This window comes from Procambarus clarkii, chromosome 35 (assembly GCF_040958095.1).
Source record: "Procambarus clarkii isolate CNS0578487 chromosome 35, FALCON_Pclarkii_2.0, whole genome shotgun sequence".
NCBI lineage: Eukaryota > Metazoa > Arthropoda > Malacostraca > Decapoda > Cambaridae > Procambarus > Procambarus clarkii.
In genome coordinates, this window is record NC_091184.1 from 30508634 (window position 1) to 30529909 (window position 21276).

Sequence of the window (21276 nt, forward strand, 5' to 3'; positions counted from 1 at the left end):
ACTTACTGTTGTTGAAAAAAAAATCCCAAATTTATTTTCATTTTTTTTTTTTTTTCAAATTACGTCCACTTTCGAACATACGGGCAAACGGCCAAAAGCGACGTTATTTTTAAGAGGACAAGTTGGATCCCAAATCTCAGAGTCATGTTAGGTTCTAGTGTTGAGTATACACAAAGTATACACGATATTCACTTAAGTATATCGCAGTAATTTAGTGACTATCGTGGACAGCTGTTAATGTGGGGCGCCTGAAGGTCTTCGTGAGGTGAGCTTACAGCTCACTAATCAATGGAGTTTTAACTGGTGTTTAAGCAGACTCTGGTGTCTGTGGGAACTGGTGCAGGCCACAAACCTATGAACATAGTTTTAGGTCTTAAGGTAAGGTTTAAAGTCTTGGTGTTTGGTCTTAAGTATCATCCTTAAGTTTGCTGGTGTTATGGGTTAAGTCTGAAGCGTTACTCTGGCTCGCGTCTCCCTAAGGTTTCCCAACGTAAAGAAACTGTCATACTAAAGCCTCCCTCTCCTAACCTACCAGAGGACCCAAAACAGAAAACGGGACAGTATGTCAATTTCGCCAGCCGCAACCATTTTCTAGTACGATAATTTTTGGCCTTAGGTAGAGTATACGTCAAAAATCCGACGTTCTGTTAGGAGGACGGGTTGGCCTCCCTGGTGGCCTGGCTTCATGATCACCCCGCCTCTCGCCTCAACCACAATTTTGGCAGCTTTTACTCTCATTCTGGATTCCTGTCATCGTGTGTTGTGTAAGTCAAGAACCTGGTGACGAGGCAACTTGACTTCCCAGTGGGTTACCCCATTGCCTTCTCTTCTTCCCCCTAAGAGCCCGAACGAGAATATTCGGGTCCTAGCCCGAGCCACGACCCGAACTAATTCCGACTGGTCAAGTACTCGTCATATAACTATACAAGAACTATTTAAGATTCGCATGGGCCCGTTTGCCTACGCGAGTCAACTATCTTAATCATCTTTTAACGATTTTGAGTCTTCGTCTAAGCAGTAATGACGGATATAAAAATGACTTCGTATCCTTCAGAAGGTTGCAAATTGTCTTCAAGTTCACGATACACCTGTCTGGCCATGTCTTAAGTGTACCAGCTTAAGACTCGCACTTAAGCACGCTAACTTTATTGTAAACAACTTGATTGAAAAACTGATACTTTCACAGGAATCAGAAGCCATACTGATAACACAGCGAGGAAATTTTAGTTATATTGTAAAATAATTTACATATATCTAAGACATGTACTATTCTGTTAGCGCAGTTCACAGCTTTAGTGCGCTGGGACGTGACTTCAGATCATTAGTTCCAGGCTCTCTTGCTTCGTTTAATATCGTTAACGTTTTACAATACGATTATAGAAGATATAAAGTTAACAATGTAATCACACACTATATAAATATTTGTTATAAATATTCTGCTGTTTAAAGATACCAGCAAAATACTCCTCCGTCATTCATCAGATCCATTAATTAAGGTACTTGAGTCGGCTTGTTATAGCCCTTGTTCTGCTAATGTTGTAAGTTTATTACAATATTAACTGTATTAACATTACAACATTAACGGTATTAACATTTACAACATTAACTGTACTGTATTAACATTTACAATATTAATTGTATTAACATTTACAATACTAACTGTATTAATAACATATACAATATTAACTGTGTTAACATTTACAATATTAACTGTGTTAACATTTACAATATTAACTGTAGTTTGTGATGCTGATACATCACAAACTACAGCATCAACAACATCTGATACATCACAAACTACAGCCGCCCTCCAAGTACAGCAACAACAGCAGCTGCGCCGCCTGCAGCATCATCAACACAACAGGTGTGAGCAACACCTGGGCAGGTGCGCAGGGATGCCACCTAGGTATTTTCCTCCCTCTTCCTTCCTCGGCGCCAGTTCTACCCAGCAAGCACCTCGTCGTCCCCAACACAATGTAAAAAGCCACATTTTGATTAAAAACAAAATAATACGCAGTTTGCGCACTGTAAAATATACGTGCCGTGAGGCTGGGTGATACGTTGTGTGTGTTTAGAGTGTTTAGTAGTGTGTAGTAATGTTTAGTAGTGTTTAGAGCATCGGTTCTCGCCACACAAATGCATCTATAGAGCTTCCATTCCCCTCAGGCGTGTTTATGCTATCATGCTGATAGATTATTCCATATTTTATGTAAATATCCAAAATTAGCAGCAAAACATTTCGTGAGCACAATAGCAATAGATTTGCGAGTTTAGTTCATTCCATGATGCAGCCCATATCCATCCCGTGGGTGGTAGTGGACCCCATACCCATCCCGTGGACGGTAGTGGACCCCATACCCATCCCGTGGGCAGTAGTGGACCCCATCACCCATCCCGTGGGCAGTAGTGGACCCCATTACCCATTCCGTGGGTGGTAGTGGACCCCATACCCATCCCGTGGGCGGTAGTGGACCCCATACCCATCCCGAGGGCGGTAGGAGACCCCATACCCATCCCGTGGGAGGTAGGGGACCCCATACCCTCCTGTGGGCAGTAGTGGGGTCATAGAGGCACATTACGGGCTCGGGAACTGATTCAAAACATTCAGTACGCTAAGTTACAGTCTTGATAAGTCAGTTACATGGTTTGTAAACTAATGTGTCAATAGTTTATTAACAGTGTTTATCACACTAACAGAAGAGGATGATGCCCATTGATGCCATTTTGTTTGTGAGTGGTATAAATTATTATTATTATCTTTATTGACAAAAAATTAATTAAAATTTTGCCTAATCTGAGGAATTCAATTAAATCTTATTAGAGTGAGAATAATACTGGTATTCACAGTCACACAGGACAGAGGGTCATACACAAGACACTAGGTCTAAACTATAGGCTGAGGCACATATGTATCATGGTTACAATCAATGTTTCAATGTACGAATATGTAAATCCAACTTTCTATTGTGTATTGCCACACAAAGGCAGGGATGGGTTCGTAAGAGATGCAGCTTAACAATAATAATATAAATAAAACTGTTCTTCATTCTTTAAAATGGACAAGCAAATTTAAGATAAATTGTTAGGATGTCTTCCAGTACACCAGATTAAATAAAATAGTTACACAGTTGGTGGTATAAAGGTTTCATTGTTACATAATGGGGCCCAAGAACTGGATCATAATTTTCCGTTGTTAATACTTCACCACATTTTTTATGTTATGTTGTATGTTGTTATGTTGCTCTATGTTAGGTAATTTATATTTTGTAGTGAGCTTCTTACGTGTGATGTAACTTACCATTCCTGCAGCCTGGGTCCAGCCTGCGGACGGCGCCGGAAAGTTTACAACGACGCGCATGGGCTACTTACGGTAACCAGGATATGTGACCTGCGCTATAACGTAAGTTTATGGCAAGTGTTTGATGTCTCCCGTGTCTGTACTGTGGTCGTCGAGGTGACGAACTGTGTCCTCAGGTTCCTGTAAGCTGTCGTTGTCTTGGGACTTGTAGTTTTACCATTGCTGGCTGTCCTGTACACCAGGCACATGCAAAAAACATGACAACCAGCCCCAATAACTTTTAGAAAAACAAATAACGAAATCAAATTGCTTCCAGTTGCTTTTGCGTGGTCATGAAATCTTGAGAAACTAGCCAAGTGTCAGCCTAGAGTCAGGTTATCGAAGGAGGAGAGCTGACGCCTTGGGGGTAGCGAGAGACGGTGTGCGTGTGACCTGAAACTAGAGCAGCAGCAGCAGCAGCAGCAGCAGCTGGGATGCGATCTCTAAGCGCTACTGCTGCTGCGAACCAGTGTTGGGGAGGCCTCCGCCACGCTCACACCACACCCGGGCTAGTGCTGGAGAGCCTTCACCACACTCACATCATCGCTACGCTGGTCAAGGCTCCTGACCTGGCCTTAATCTCTCACGGCCTCTAACCTATAACCCTCCCTCCCTACTCCTAGCCCATTGCCGTAACCGTCCAAGCTTACGCTCCGTTCATGCCCATCTGTCCATTCCCATACCTGCTTCCTGTCCATCCAGACCTATCCCATACACATCCGTCCAGACCAGCTCGTTCGGAGACGCTTCTACGGCCCCAACCCAACACTCACCGTTGATGACCTCCGCTGACAACCATCTGCCCCAGGTAGGTCAACGACGAATAGGTGATTGATGACTAGCGCAGGACCGCTGGACCAGACGAGCTCTGGACCAGACGAGCGCTGGACCAGGCGAATGCTTGACGTATTCATATGGATAAAAGGGCGTCTTTAATAGGTGTTAAATGAACTAACACCAAACATTGGATACAAATATGATAAGATTAGATTCGGAGTAATCCTGGCTAAACTGTCTTAGTAACAGGACTATTGAATTGTGACATAAATTACCTGGTAACACAATAGACTTTTGGATCTCTGGAGTATTTCAAGCGTAGGTTAGACGCTTATAAGTTTGAAGGTGGATATTAATACAAGCGGCTTCGTATGGGGCCAATAGGCCTTTTGAAGTTTCATATATTATTGTTATATTCCTATATTCTTGTGTTATAGTCCTACATTATTGTGTTATAGTCCTATATTCTTGTGTTATAGTCCTACATTATTGTGTTATAGTCCTATATTCTTGTGTTATAGTCCTATATTCTTGTGTTATAGTCCTATATTCTTGACAGTTTGTTAAATGTCAAGTATAAGTTAAGCTCCTCTTTAATAACGGCGACAGGAACCTATTTAGTCTGCGGAGGGCAACAGCTGATAAAAATAATGTAAAAAGGAAATAATGGAAAGAAAAGGAAGGATAGGAGCGAATGAAAGAGGAAGGGAGATAAAGAGAGATGAAGAGGGGAGAGAGAAGGGAAGAGATAGTGATTGAAAGCGAGGTGGTGGTAAGGGGACGCCCCCCTCCAACGTATATCTATAATTGGAAATTTCTGTGACTGTTCGAGATTGGAGGCCAGACGCTTGGGGCTAGCTCCAACCAAATTTCCCCAGTAATTGTTGTTGGGTACATGCCCAACATGAACGGATCGGGACTGCCGCCAAAGAAAACGAGTACCACATTACGTTAACGAAAATTCCCTGCCACGAAAATCTCGAAATAGCATACAACTCGATTCTGAATTATTATTTAATTATCAGAAACTGTATGCATTGATCACACCAAAATGTAACAAATCTAATCAAAATATTTAGTCTTTTAACAAAAAAAAATGTTTCTCCTTAGACTTTATCGTTTGTGTGTTCAGGAACTGGCCGTGTGAAGAGTTCTTACTGTGTTGTTAATGATATTGTAGGAGAGGGAGTGAGAGAAAGGGATAGTGGTAGAGGGAGGGAGGCGTGAAAGGGGGAGAAAGGGAGGTGAGAGAGGGGGAGAGAATAGGGCAGAGAGGGAGAGAAAAAGGAAGGGAGAAGGAGGGAATAAGAGAGAGAGAGAGAGAGAGAGAGAGAGAGAGAGAGAGAGAGAGAGAGAGAGAGAGAGAGAGAGAGAGAGAGAGAGAGAGAGAGAGAGAGAGAGAAAGAGAAACAGAAAGAGAGAGAGAGAGAAAGAGAAAGAAAGAGAAAGAAAGAGAGAGAGAGAGAGAGAGAGAGAGAGAGAGAGAGAGAGAGAGAGAGAGAGAGAGAGAGAGAGAGAGAGAGAGAGAGAGAGAGAGAGAGAGAGAAAGAGAAACAGAAAGAGAGAGAGAGAGAGAGAGAGAGAGAGAGAGAGAGAGAGAGAGAGAGAGAGAGAGAGAGAGAGAGAGAGAGAGAGAGAGAGAGAGAGAGAGAGAGAGAGAGGGGGGGGGGGGGGAGGGGGGGGGAGATGACGGTAAGACAGGCAGACAGTCCCAGGCACCGCAAAATACACCTTGGCGTACACAGACAGCAACACTACCGCGAGCGACGGAGAGATGGACACCGCTGAGTCAGAGAGACGGGCACACATTACACCCATCACTCTCGCTCATACACCAGTGTCGGAATGGTGCAAGAATTTAAAGAGGAACAGAAAGCGAAAGTCGAAGTCAGGACGGATGACAGTGCCTCGCAAGCCACTTCCTGGGCGGCCCACCCCCGTCCTCTCAATGGGAGGGGGACGGGAGGGATGGAGATAGAGAGAGAAGGTATTAGAAACCCGAACTGCAGTGTGAAGGTCCGAAGGTCGTGTTGGACCCACACCTGCCCACACCCAAGGCTACTCCAGCGGGACATGCCGAAGGCTCGCACCATCCAAGCTCCCGTGACACCCTGGCAATGGGGGGACCCCATTGAAATGGGTGATCCCATTTGGGACTTTGTTCGCCTAAGCATTTGTGACGCATGTTAATTCGTTTAACCTTCAGACGGATGAGTTGCATCCCAGTAAATACTATCGATATATCAACGACATATCTACAGTATATTCATCACATTTATCAGAGTGTACCGTAAACCGACTGATGAGGGTAAAGGTTTAAGAGTGAGTGTGCCCGACAGGTACACAAGAAGTGTCATCAGTGCACATACTGGTCGTCGAGTGCGCGCCTGCTCCTCTTGGCAGCACCGTCAACCCGTCCACCAAATAACGCTTACAGTAACACCCACTTCGACGTACGTCCAGTATATGAAGCTTCGTAACCACTATATTCTCAATAATCGACCCGCAGGCCGACTAGCCACAGTTTATGTATAGATCACATTGTAGTGTTCTATAAAAAAAATCACATAATCAATCCTATAAGAGGGATGAAAAGGGTGTTACCTGATGTAATTAACAAGAATTTTAAGTCACTTAGTGAAAAACTCGGAATCGTCCTATCATTTACTCTAACAACCCACGTATGGCTCCCCTTATTATGAACAAAAACATCTTCGCCTCCACTGACAAGCTGAAGTGTTGTATTACATGAATATAAATGCGGTTCTGGAGACTGCACTTAGCAACATCTGCTATATTGGACACACACACTGGGTAGGCGTCTCACGCTTTATTAGCAGGAAGGATGCAAGAAACAGCACCATTTACCAATTCGGGACACCATCCTCAATCCTGGACCATTTGAGAATGGTCCAGGACGGACCGAAACGTCGTCGTCCCTTCACCTTCTAGTGTGTGGTCTGGTCAACTGAATCACCAGGACGGGGCACAAGACGCCACAATCACCACATCGCACCACTGGCCATAGGAGTCTGCACACACTTCAAGCCTTCTATTCTCGCGAGCAATGGCCCCATTGATCATCACGCAAATGAACTTGATGTCGAGTATCACACCACCACAAGACCACTTGTGGTATTGTCAACCACTTGTGCTATAAGAGACTACTAATATACATTGAACCGTTTAACTTGCATCTCAAGAACCTGCTTATCTAAATGCATTTTGGGGTTCAGACCCTGTGCCCGTTATGTGCCTCTGTAACCTTGTCCACTATTACACAGTAGATGGGTGTGGGGTCCATTACCGCCCACACAATGGGTATGTGGGTCCATTACCGCCCACACAATGAGTATGGGCTGCATAATAAATGAACAAAACAAATTCACCACTACACCACACAAACACCACACATCACCACCGCACCACCACTCTCTATGTCTCTCTAACTTAGAGGCCAAAGACAACCATCAAGAAACAGACTGATCAAGAATACAGATCTCAAACAACGTGCCTGCATTGTTGATGAAGAGCAGAGGTGGTTATATAATAGGGTTTCTCTCTCATTTGCAGCCTGAACTTTGTCTTCGGCACTGTGAGTGTGGCTATGTCACTGTGCACTCCAGCACCTGCCTTCTCCCAGACAGTGTCAGGAGCTGTAAACAACTGCACTGCTCATGTCTCATTAGGATGAGTAAATACTGACTCACACACGGGCCATGAGTCTCCTCAATGATTCACCGGTGGGACTCCAAGCAGTTCTGATTAGACATGCGATTATTGTAATATAAACTTATTAAGAACAAGTGCGAGAGATTCCAGTGTCGTGGGACAGTCCCTAGAGTATCGTGGAGCATCCGCTTCATGCAGGGTGGCAAGTCTTGTGTTGTCCTCTGGTCCCTGGACAGAGAAGGCCTGGTCGAAGACCGGGCCGCGGGGACGTTGAGCCCCGAAATCATTGCAAGGTAAGGTAACCGCCCTGCCTCCACCTGTAGCGCAGTGGCCTGACCAGGAGGTTCACGACCTAGAGGTCCCACATTAGATTCCCTCGACAGGTGAGAGATGCATTAGCACGTTTCCTTTAGTCTGATGCATCTGTCTTGCGGTAAAATAGGTACACGGGTGTTAGGAAACTGTTGTGGGTTACATCCTGAGAGAGGTTAGTACAGAGATGGCCTAGCGAGACCTCGATAGATACCAGCCTTCCTGTTTTCGATAACGAGAACCAACCATTGGTACAGTCTTGTGTTGCAACAGCGTGTAACTGTCTTGCAACACTGGTGATGTCATCTTACTGCAGTACACTGGATCAACAGTCACCACTGGCCTGGGATCCTACACAAGTTACTTTCATATTTACTACCACATGACGTTGCCTGATATTTTAAGTATGATCACCCCTAAAAGATTATGTAAATGTTTAAAAACCCTCCCAGGTTTGTTTAGGTTTAGCGGATTTCTTGGTATGTTGTGTGTTCAAGATTTGTGATGGTGATGCACACGAAGACTCTGTGGCTTGCCTACCCTCCCTACCTGGGAAATGCTAAGATTTGACCCTCCACTTTGCCTGTCAATTGTTCTAACATTTCCTCAATATTTAGCTGATCAGTCTTGCCCTCTACTTTTGCAAGGCTTCTTGTAATGAGGTTATATTGGGTTTCTCTCTACAAATCTTCTAAATCTCTCTCCAGAGGCTCCGTTCAAAATCCAGTTGGAAAAAAATCCTTAAGAACAATGGGCGGACGTTTGACAAGTTGCTGGCTTCCTGTTCCATTCAAGGCCACTAAGGAGATGGGGGATTTCAGGTTAATATTAATAATGGGTTCGAGAAAGACCACAAGTAGAATCTCTAAGCTAAGCAGCTTACACATGTGATGAGCTGGTTTCATAACTTGTTTTGCTTACCATTCCACCGGTATCGTGTGGCGGGCTGCAAGGGGAAGGTTACAGTCACCTACATAAACTGTCTACAGTTTGTAAACTGGGAATATTTGGCTAAACATTGCTGTTATTTCATTTTGAATTCAATCCCTTGAATATTTCTGGAATATCTTTATAGACCTGTCTCTAAATTCATGTATCTTTTCGCACCTCATCACATAGTGATGGAGAGTGTGCGAAGAATTTTGTTAACACAGTTTACACTAGATCAGATCTTCATCAGCAGGAAAGGAAACTCTCAGAATATAACCGAGTCTAAGCCGAACAATTTTAATATCTGTTGATATTACTGTCTGCTGGTTTTGACAGACAACACCAATCTGCAGACATTCTGTCTGCAGACGTTAAAATGCAACGTTCTACCAGGAGAACGGGTTGCCAGTATGAAGAGGCCGGTGATGGGGAAGGCAGGGGTTGCATGGCAACTCTGACACGCTAGGGGGGTACTTTTGCCTCCGCCCCGTGTGGCGGTCATCTTATGTGTGCACATCGCGCCACAACACGAGGCCCCACCTTGATGGTAATTTTTCGATGAAAGTTGGTGAGGAAAATGGTCACCCCTTTGTGTGGCCCCCCGGGGGCTGCCCACCGTCTGTGTGGCCCCCCGGGGGCTGCTCACCGTCTGTGTGGCCTCCCGGGGGCTGCCCACCGTCTGTATGGCCCCCCGGGGACTGCCTACCGTCTGTGTGGCCCCCCGGGGGCTGCCCACCGTCTGTGTGGCCTCCCGGGGGCTGCCCACCGTCTGTGTGTCCTCCCGGGGGCTGCCCACCGTCTGTGTGGCCCCCCGGGGACTGCCCACCGTCTGTGTGGCCCCCCGGGGACTGCCTACCGTCTGTGTGGCCCCCCGGGGGCTGCCCACCGTCTGTGTGGCCTCCCGGGGGCTGCCCACCGTCTGTGTGGCCCCCCGGGGGCTGCCCACCGTCTGTGTGTCCTCCCGGGGGCTGCCCACCGTCTGTGTGTCCTCCCGGGGGCTGCCCACCGTCTGTGTGGCCCCCCGGGGGACTGCCTACCGTCTGTATGGCCTCCCAGGGACTGCCTACCGTCTGTGTGGCCTCCCGGGGGCTGCCCACCCTCTGTGTGGCCTCCCGGGGGCTGCCCACCGTCTGTGTGGCCTCCCAGGGACTGCCTACCGTCTGTGTGACCTCCCGGGGGCTGCCCACCGTCTGTGTGGCCCCCGGGGGCTGCCCACCGTCTGTGTGGCCCCCCGGGGGCTGCCCACCGTCTGTGTGGCCTCCCGGGGGCTGCCCACCGTCTGTATGGCCCCCCGGGGACTGCCTACCGTCTGTGTGGCCCCCCGGGGGCTGCCCACCGTCTGTGTGGCCTCCCGGGGGCTGCCCACCGTCTGTGTGTCCTCCCGGGGGCTGCCCACCGTCTGTGTGGCCCCCCGGGGACTGCCCACCGTCTGTGTGGCCCCCCGGGGACTGCCTACCGTCTGTGTGGCCCCCCGGGGGCTGCCCACCGTCTGTGTGGCCTCCCGGGGGCTGCCCACCGTCTGTGTGGCCCCCCGGGGGCTGCCCACCGTCTGTGTGGCCTCCCGGGGGCTGCCCACCGTCTGTGTGTCCTCCCGGGGGCTGCCCACCGTCTGTGTGGCCCCCCGGGGGACTGCCTACCGTCTGTATGGCCTCCCAGGGACTGCCTACCGTCTGTGTGGCCTCCCGGGGGCTGCCCACCCTCTGTGTGGCCTCCCGGGGGCTGCCCACCGTCTGTGTGGCCTCCCAGGGACTGCCTACCGTCTGTGTGACCTCCCGGGGGCTGCCCACCGTCTGTGTGGCCCCCGGGGGCTGCCCACCGTCTGTGTGGCCCCCCGGGGGCTGCCTACCGTCTGTGTGGCCTCCCGGGGGCTGCCCACCGTCTGTGTGGCCTCCCGGGGACTGCCTACCGTCTGTGTGGCCTCCCGGGGGCTGCCTACCGTCTGTGTGGCCTCCCGGGGGCTGCCCACCGTCTGTGTGGCCTCCCGGGGGGGCTGCCCACCCTCTGTGTGGCCTCCCGGGGGCTGCCCACCGTCTGTGTGGCCTCCCGGGGGCTGCCCACCGTCTGTGTGGCCTCCCGGGGGCTGCCCACCGTCTGTGTGGCCTCCCGGGGGCTGCCCACCGTCTGTGTGGCCTCCCGGGGGGGCTGCCCACCCTCTGTGTGGCCTCCCGGGGACTGCCTACCGTCTGTGTGGCCTCCCGGGGGCTGCCCACCGTCTGTGTGGCCTCCCGGGGGCTGCCCACCGTCTGTGTGGCCTCCCGGGGGTTGCCCACCGTCTGTGTGGCCTCCCGGGGGGCTGCCCACCCTCTGTGTGGCCTCCCGGGGGCTGCCCACCGTCTGTGTGGCCTCCCGGGGGCTGCCCACCCTCTGTGTGGCCTCCCGGGGGCTGCCCACCGTCTGTGTGGCCTCCCGGGGACTGCCTACCGTCTGTGTGGCCTCCCGGGGGCTGCCCACCGTCTGTGTGGCCTCCCGGGGGCTGCCCACCGTCTGTGTGGCCTCCCGGGGGGGCTGCCCACCCTCTGTGTGGCCTCCCGGGGACTGCCTACCGTCTGTGTGGCCTCCCGGGGGCTGCCCACCGTCTGTGTGGCCTCCCGGGGGCTGCCCACCGTCTGTGTGGCCTCCCGGGGGTTGCCCACCGTCTGTGTGGCCTCCCGGGGGGGGCTGCCCACCCTCTGTGTGGCCTCCCGGGGGCTGCCCACCGTCTGTGTGGCCTCCCGGGGGCTGCCCACCGGCTGTGTGGCCTCCAGGGGGCTGCCCACCGTCTGTGTGGCCTCCCGGGGGCTGCCCACCGTCTGTGTGGCCTCCCGGGGGCTGCCCACCGTCTGTGTGGCCTCCCGGGGGTTGCCTACCGTCTGTGTGGCCTCCTGGGGGCTGCCCACCGTCTGTGTGGCCTCCCGGGGGCTGCCCACCGTCTGTGTGGCCTCCCGGGGGCTGCCCACCGTCTGTGTGGCCTCCCGGGGGTTGCCTACCGTCTGTGTGGCCTCCTGGGGGCTGCCCACCGTCTGTGTGGCCTCCTGGGGGGCTGCCCACCCCTGTGATCAGGGCTACACAATCTCCGTGCATGAAGGCAACCTTGGCCCCTGATAATTTTCTCTTACAGCTCAACCTCACTATATTCTCCCTGACCCTTTTGTTTTCCCTATACAGCCGTAATGGTTTGGCGCTTTTCCCTGACCCTTTACTGCGTATCATCACTTTTCCCCTAACACGGTCCCTATTTTGCTACTATTAGTGTCCTCTTTAACTAGCACTAGTTCTATTGTGTTATTGTAAGTCGCTGGCAGCAAAATTGTTGACGCCATTACTGCTTGAGTAATGGCGTCAACTATTTTTAAAAGAACGTGCGTGTATTTATAATTCTGTCCCGTCTAGGGGCCTCGGGTCGTTTATTCCACTGTGTGTGTCTGTTTTTCTGTGTGTTTTCTTGTCGTTGACCTCAACGGATATTTTTTGCAGTTGTTGTTTGGTCTGATGTTGGGATGAATGTCTATCAGCCGAGGGAGGGTGATAGACCTCAAGGCCGACACACTAGGTTACTGTCCAGCGAGTGCATGTTTAGTCCTGAACATTATTCAGGACTGTGGATAAAGTGTGGACTGTAAAGTGTGTATACATCGAGAACCTGCCAGTGTATATACCTCTCAGTGTTATACACACTGAGAGGACAGTATGTATGAACAATATACCCTGTTACGCCTCAACGCCCCCCCCTCCCCCATCCAGGTACAGCTTCATATTCCTGTCTGCTGGTGATGGCTTAATAAGCCAAGCCGTCCTCACCCCGTGGCTCTCGTGCGCTCCGGACGTCACCTAAGCCGCGCACGTAATATTTCCCGTTTGTATCTAAAGCATGTCGACCGGGCACTGCCTGATCTGGAACCTACAAACACAGAATGGAACGTCTCGAAAAGGTTGGAATATAATTAGCTGAGGGTTGTGTATTTGATATTTGTTTTATTTACTATTTGTGCTTGCGCACTCATGCTGTTAACTCTTCGACCCCGCCTGAATGAATGTCAAATGAATGGACCACTGTATGTCAAATATATATAATGTCTGTGCTTCCGACTCTAATATATGCTCAATATTTAACAACATTTTCAAAGAGATAATTGACATGTTTGAAGTCAGTTCTGTCACTTCGATGTCTGAAACAATGAAGGAGTTGATGTTCAATTATCTTTAACATGGCAGTGAATAGAGAGTTCATTTATGTCTATCCTGCATTTATAGCTGTGAGCTGTTAGTTTAGTGATGCAGTTAGTTCTGTTGTGTCTGTGAATAATAAGTTATTTTTTTTAATGATAATATATTTGGGAGGTAGCCATGATTTGATTATGCAAAATTGGTCTGGTTTTGATGTGTAGATGAATTGTTTATGTTCTGTGAGTGATGTTTTGATACTTTTTGTGTTCCAAGTCATGAAGGTCAAGGGGACAGTTTAGTACGTTTGGGTTGTAACCGCATCTGTTTTGCTTGGCGTTGCAGTGGTGCAGCGTGTTTGGGAATGGTTGGAGGTGTCTCGTATGCGGTGGGGGGGTGGGGGGTGTCGTGTGGGGTGGGGTTATGGGAGGGGTGTCGTAAGGTGGGGTTCATGGGGAGTGTGGTTTATGTGGTTGTCTGAGCGCCAGGTGGTTGAGAGTTTGATCCACCAGCTACGAACCTCTAGTTTGATGTTGGAGGTAACGCCTATGAATCGCAGAAGGGTCATTAAGGCCGTCACAGGAGCTAAGTATAGTTTAGAGTGAAGTAAATTCAGCGAACATATATTGAGAAGCAGATACATCTGTCGGCGTACAAACCCTCGCTTACAATGTATGCTCTGGCTCAATGCACAATTCTTGCGTTAAATATAATTAAATCTAGCTTAACACGAAATTAAACAAATCTAACTTACATCACGATAGGATCAAATTGCCTTAACACCATCTAACTAATCTATCCATCCAGACAGTTACACAAGTACTTACGATCCTATTCAGCTTTTCTCAAGTTGTTTCTGCTCTGTTGACATGTATTAAACAGTTTATGAGCGTCAGGAAGCACCAGGAGGCTCTTTATAACAATAATAATATTTGACGGAGAAGTTTTCATGATCGTAAACTGTTTAATAAATGAACAAATCCACAAGGGCCGTGACGAGGATTCGAACCTACGTCCGACAGGTAGTAGGTTACATTTGTTAAATAAATGTAAATAAAGCCGCCTAAGATTGTGAAAAGATGAACGGGTATCAGATGCGTAGATGCTTCTTTAATCCTGGCCCTTGACCCCCCACGAGCGTCCTGGGGCCAGATTCACGAAAACACTTACGCAAGCACTTACGAACGTGTACATCTTTCCTCAATCTTTGACGGCTTTGGTTACATTTATTAAACAGTTTACAAGCATTAAAACTTCCCATTCAACTGTTGTTATTGTTATAAACAGCCTCCTGGTGCTTCGGAGCTCATTAATTGTTTAATAATTTGAAACAAAGCCGCCAAAGATTGGGAAAAGATGTACAGGTATGTAAGTGCTTTCGTGAATCTGGCCCTTGGTCGTCACTCTTCCCCAACCTAAACAACCAGACTGAACCGGGACAAGCCCTACGAAAGCCTGAGGGTCGTTGATATTCAACAACCTTACTACTGATTTCTTTGTATCACTTACGCGCGTGAATATGTAATTATACTTTCACATCACACGGCACGTAAGGTTACTGGTGTGCAGGCAGTTCAGGCTGCCTGCAGCGGGGAGGCGACCTCACTCAGGCGAGCATTACTGATGACGCATTTCACATTAGCATTCGTGCTCGCTGCCAGAATGACTAAAATGTAGGATTGTCTCACTGTTGTTCTTATACTGATTTAAACGAGCATTCGATTGTTGACCAATCCACACATTAGAAAATGAAGGGACGACGACGTTTCGGTCCGTCCTGGACCATTCTCAAGTCGATTGAGCATTCGATTCAAACTACATGTGTTCGCCCTGGTTTGGAAATATGATTGTTGATTTATGGTACTTATTACCTTGAAATATAATAGAGTTTGGAACGCTTATTTCAACTTTCCCTTATTACTGCTGCCCTTCACCACGATGCAACCGACAACAGTCGATCAACTCACATATACCTGTGTTACTGCTTACATGAACATATGCATCAAGTGAAAGGAAACATGTCCAACCGTTTCTGCCCGAGGATACGAACCCGGGCCCTCGAGTGTGAATCGACGACGAAGACCACTGTGTTTCTGTCGAGTTTAAATAGAAAGTGCCTGGCACCTGTCACTAGACCTTCTGCAGGTACTTATAATCTCAGACTCTTGTGTTGTTTTACTTCGGGCTCACCATAGCCCGTGCTGCTTGGAACTTTTTGTTCCAGGTAGCGAATCTTAAACAAACAACAACATTGTGTTGTTACGTTAGACCACAAGTGTTAGTGTACAGGTTAACTCTCAATCAATTATTTAACATTAAAAAGACAGAGATGACAAGGTTTTGGGACGGGCTGTATACAGTGTTCTTGAAGCTATGTATCATCTCTTGAAGCTACTATGTATCATCTCGCTTTGTTTTGCATGACATTCTATCGCCGATCGATGTTGGTGTTCGGAGATCAAGCTGGTTATATCTAGATGTTCCACGCTTCCGTTTGTCGTTAGTGTGTGTGGTGTAGTGTATACCAGGCGTGAGGCTCTTGTCTCCTTCCGTTCCTATAGCCTGGAACGACATGGCTGCTCTTTTAACATCTTGCTTTTTTAAGGGGGGGGGGGGAAGTTGTTAAGGCAACGCTTGAGTTGCTTCCATTTTTCGCATATATAGAATTTGTTTAGCTTTTCGTGTGCGTTTGTCCTTTTAGTGTGTGCAGGAAGGAGCTTTAACTCTCGGGCAACGTTTTTCCAGCCACCGGTGGGCTTATGCAATGATTCTCAAACTGATGAGGCGCTCTGTTACCCTACGCCAGAAAGACTTCTCACCCCTTCCCCTCACTGTGACGTCCTGACTCCTGTCTGTTAGGTATTCTCTTACCCATATCAGTGCTCCTCCACTTCTGCAGTCCAAAAAATACATTATCTGCTCAACCTTCTTTGTCCTACCTTGTTTTATGTTAATTTCTCAAGAACTCCAGCTGGTTCATTAGACATGATTTCCCTTCCCCTAAAGTCATGATTGTGTTTATATACCTACCTAATTATCTCTAGATGTTTTGTTAATATTATTCTTATTGTTCTTTCAAGTATTTTGCAGGATATGCTTGTCAGTGATATTGGTCTGTAGTTAGTGTCTCTTCTCACTTTCCTTCCTTCTGCCACATTTGTCTTCCAGCAAATGAATCGTTAAATATAGGAGTTAAAGGCATACTGAAGGTTAGGTTGTTTGTGTGTGTACTCATCTATTTGTGTCTGCAGGATCGAGCATTGACTCTTGGATCCCGCCTTTCGAGCATCGGTTGTTTACAGCAATGACTCCTGTCCCATTTCCCTATCATACCTGGTTTTAAAATTATGAATAGTATTTGCTTCCACAACCTGTTCCTGAAGTGCATTCCATTTTCCCACTACTCTCACGCTAAAAGAAAACTTCCTAACATCTCTGTGACTCATCTGAGTTTCAAGCTTCCATCCATGTCCCCTCGTTCTGTTACTATTCCGTGTGAACATTTCGTCTATGTCCACTCTGTCAATGTGTGTGTGTGGGCATATGTGAATGCACTGACCTCGCTGTGCTTGTGGGAACTGAACTCCAACTCTTGGGACCCGCCACTCAACTTTCCGTGGAGTGAACTCTTATAATACCGCTGACCTATCTATCTTTGTTTACAAGGGACATACTCCAGCTTAGGGGCTTCGCCTCATCATGCTCGCTGTATGTAGGAGTAATATTATGTTCATTGTATGTTCAGTAATAATGCTTTTTACTGAAATATGCTGAAATCTGAATCTGTTACTAAAAATTTAAATGCGAATAGCTAAAACTTTATATCTGAATGGGAATTTTTTCCAGTTTCTACACAGGCGGGTACAGGTGTACACTTTTAACTCCTGTTACCAGGTTAAGAACCTTCCCTTCCATTAGTCCATGAAAAGCCTTACCCTACTAGAGTTACCAGGAACACAATCCGCCAATCGATTTACAACCAGATCCCCCAATTACTGCCGGGTGACCAATATTTAAAGATTGGCGCCCAGTCAAACCTCCCTGAGCAGGGCTCACCACATTCAACAAACACTATGCTATTATTAACTCAGCAAGATTTTTAAATACAAAGAACCTTCTCGAAACTAACGATTTTCATTTTGTTTAATTTTTGTATATAATTGGCGACAAAAACAGACATTGCAATGCCACGAGACGACAATTAAACCATTTTCCGTTCTCTTTTCCGCTGTCACAATGCCCGTGCGCGCCCCGCAACGGAAAGGCGGGAAACAATGGCGGGGCGCTGTTTCACGTTCTCATCCGCCTGCTAAAAGGTTCAGTACGCACCCGCCCCATCCCTCGTGACGGGTTAAACTACTGAATGGTCCTGACCGGATGATGTGAATGAATCACGCTCGGATATCACCCAGGGAAGGATAACTTTCAGTGATCGTTGATATCGTACAGCACTGGCAATATTTGTGTATGAGGTTGATATCGTACAGCACTGGCAATATTTGTGTATGAGGTTGATACCGTAGTGACTGTTGTTATCGTACAACACTGGCAATATTTGTGTATGAGGTTGATATCGTACAGTGACTGTTCTTATCGTACAGCGTAGGCAATACTCGTTAAGCGCCGATATCGTTCGACGATATATTGTACACAAATTTGCATGCAGCCGTCCGCGTGTACAAGGGCAACATTACACCATACAACGAGGTATATCTGGTTCTCTGACGTCATCATTATACAACGGGTATATCTCGTTCTCTGAAGTCATCATTATACTACGGGTATATACATTGTACTACGGGTTCTCTGACGTCATCATTATGTATCGTCAAGACCTGTACTTAATCCCGCCACTTTGTTGGTCTTTTATGGGAAACTTTATCGAAAGCTTTTATAAAGAACTTTATTAGTCTGTTATGGAGTATACTGTCAAAGTATTATATGAGAACTTTATCGAGGTTGTTTTTGGTAACCTTTGTTGAACTTTGTTGTTGTCGTATAAGGGACTTTATTGAAGGTTTTGGGGGGAACTTTTTATGTGGAATTTTATAGAAGTTTTTTTTTATGGGGAACTTTCTGAAGCTTTTACAGGGAAATTTATCGAAGGCTTTTATGGGGACCTTTATCAAAGGTTCGTATGGGTTAAGGTTATCGAAGCCAGTTCTGTGGAACTTTATCAAAGGTTTTTATGGGGAAATTTGTTGAAGGCTTTTAAAGGGAACATTATCAAAGTTCAATAGGCAGCTTTACGGAAAGCTTTTACGGGGAACTTTATCAAAGGCTTTTATGAGATTTTCGATGTGCTGTGACTATTCTGTTTAGTCCTATTTTGTATAAATGTAATTACGAACTCCCAAAACACTTGTTAACATACAAGTTGTTATTGAGAAAACTGTATTGATTAGTGTTCGTTTTGCTTTCATCCAAAATATTAACGAAATTCTTCTTAATATTTACCATTATTTTTCATAATGCCGTTTTCTTTTTTAGTCTATTTCCTGTTTTCTTTCTTAAACGTGAAAAGGATCATGTGATACTTTTAAGGATTTATTGGATATTATTGGTAATGGAATGGTATTGTGAGTGAGACTCTGAGGGGGTCAAGTTGGGGCGCCCTTGTTGATGTCTTCACGTGCAGCTTGTGCAGACTCCGTCGGGTCTCAAGAATGTTGGGATTTCGTTAATATTTCTGAGAGTTTCTGATCTTCATATCAAGTCTCGTGGAAGTCTGAACTGGTTGGAGGCGCAGGATGAAGAGGTACAAGAGGAGGCACAGGAGGGGGCACAGGATGCAAGAGGAGGGGGGGTACAGGCGGTACTAAAGGAGGGGGTGCAGGAGGAGGAGGTACAGGAGATGGAGCAAGTTCAGGAGGATTTTCCCGCCCCTGGCGTGAAGGCGAGGCACGATCGTGTGATCTATTTCGAAATAATTCCGCATAATGTTTGACGTCACGATGGCCACTAACGACCTCGCTCCTTAACCAATCAGCGCCAACCTCCGCCTCGGTACACTCGTTTACCCCGCACTTCCTATACCCATCTTCTCTTCATCTCGACTTCTAAGGCATGGAAGGTGGTGCTGAACTTCCGTGGTTGAGCTTGCATTGCTTTAGTCCTCACTGTCAGGACCTGGAAGCGGGCCAGGTGGTTCAGATCCACCTTCCCCCTAGAACACTATCCACCAATCGGCTTACATCCAGGTTGTCAGTTTCTTCTGGATGAACTTTGCGCCCTGGCGGGACTGGAAGCCGGGTCCTATCGCTGACTAGGTGAGTGTGGTGTACCGGTTGGTGATGTACGCATCATGCCAGTGTCGCGGAAAGGACACAGGCGCCTAGAAATACATTGAAATATACCGGGTGTGCGAGCGTGCGCATAGTGTGCGTTGGTCCTCAACCACAATGGCGACCAGTGGCGTCCCACCCACTGCACTTCCTGCCTCAATGACACACTCACTAAGCCCAACCCAACCCATGCTAAGCTTAAAACTTACACCATCCCATGCTAAGCTTAAACCTAACCCAACCCATGCTGAACTCAAGCCCAACCCATCCAATACAATGCTTAAACCCAGCCCAATTCATGCTGAACCTAAGCCCAAACTAACCCATACTAAACTGAAACCCAACGTAACCGATGCTGAAGCTAAGCTCAACCCAGGTGGGTTAAGCTTAGCTTCATACTGGTTACAGACACTTCCCGACCTATGGCAGTGCTGGGAAGATATGGCTTGGTGACGTCCCCGAAGATAGTTACCAATCAGCTCGTGTCGAGTCCTCGTTGTTTTAGATTTAGCTGCTCAGAACGAAGTGTCCATGTAGCACGGGCTATGGTGAACCCGTAGTCGAGTCCTGATTGATTGATGAATATTAAGCCACCCAAAAGGTGGCACGGGCATGAATAGCCCGTAAGTGGAGGCCCTTTTGAGCCATTAAGTCGAGTCCTCAGGCGAGTGGACATATATAACAGAGTGTTAGGAAGGAGACGCAGGTGACAAGAGGTAAGGGAGTTGCCGGAGGACACGGTCAAGTGCGGTCCCTCACCCCCGTCTGTACGTCAATCTTTGGCTGTCTCTCCACCTCTCTTGTCAACTGATGCTCGTGTTGTTGCAAGGGCATGTTGCAGCTTAAGTGTTGCGGTTGAAGTGTATGTTGCAGTTGGAGGGAAGAGTTGCAGCCGGAAGTGTTTGCTACAGCGTCCGTTTTTTAAGAGCTGTTCATATCCACGTACAGTTCCTTAGTCATCTACCGTCCATTTTGTTCATATCAACTTTCTATCATCTTGCAAAGTTGGCAGGAGCGCTGGACATATAAGGCGATGAGTGGACAAAAGTTGGACATATTAGGCGTTGAGTGGACATAAAGGTAAGAGTCCGTCTATAGATGGCACATTGCTACTGATGGATTAAATATCTGGTGTAAGTACTGAATTCAAGACAAAAACCAGCAGCTGTGAACACCAATAAGGAATTTCGTAATGCCTGTTGCATTATTCACTGATGTCGTCATGAAGAGAGTGAACTTGCACGAGCAGGAAGACTCAACCTCAGACACTTCAACTGCGTTTTGGAAGTAAATACGCGCCCTCGCAGACCACTAGTTAACACTTGTTTGGAACACACGTTTCGGGGCTGCACCGAATTACCTAAGAGTAGTTACAGGATGAGAGCTACGTTCGTGGTGTCCCGTCTTCCCAGTACTCTTTGTCATATAACGCTTTGAAATTACTGACGGTTTTGCCTTCCACCAACGAAGTGCTTAAGTATGGTGAAATAGTTCTCTTTACAAACCATCCTCCTGTTTAAATAGTACTTTTTGTAACTATGTGGACGATCGTATATACATTGACGTAATGGACAATTAGATAGAATTCGGTGCTATTCACTTTATAGAGTCCAGAAAAAATAAAGCTAAAAATCCACTTTAAATATTCCTTGATCAATTATAGCACATTTATGTATTATATTAGGCCTAAGATAGCGTGTATTAGGCCTAGGATGATTAGGTTAGGGTTTATTAGCAACATAAATACAAAACCTTTTCCGGTTTGTTCAAATTCAATAGTACCAAATTCTACTTTCTAATTGTCCATTACGTCAGTGGACAATT

The 21276-nt window shown here is 47.4% G+C and overlaps 2 protein-coding genes across 2 annotated transcripts in view; one reads left to right on the forward strand and one right to left on the reverse strand.

The window, feature by feature from the left end:
• LOC123768496 (R-spondin-1) overlaps positions 1-21276 on the reverse strand; it is a 356706-nt gene that overhangs the window by 294644 nt on the left and 40786 nt on the right. The window lies entirely within an intron of this gene.
• Positions 3812-21276, forward strand: part of LOC123768494 (uncharacterized protein C05D11.1) — an 83909-nt gene continuing 66444 nt past the window's right edge. The window contains exon 1 of the mRNA XM_045759101.1: positions 3812-4145. The gene's annotated coding sequence lies outside the window, so the exon portion shown is untranslated. The remainder of the gene's footprint in view (positions 4146-21276) is intronic.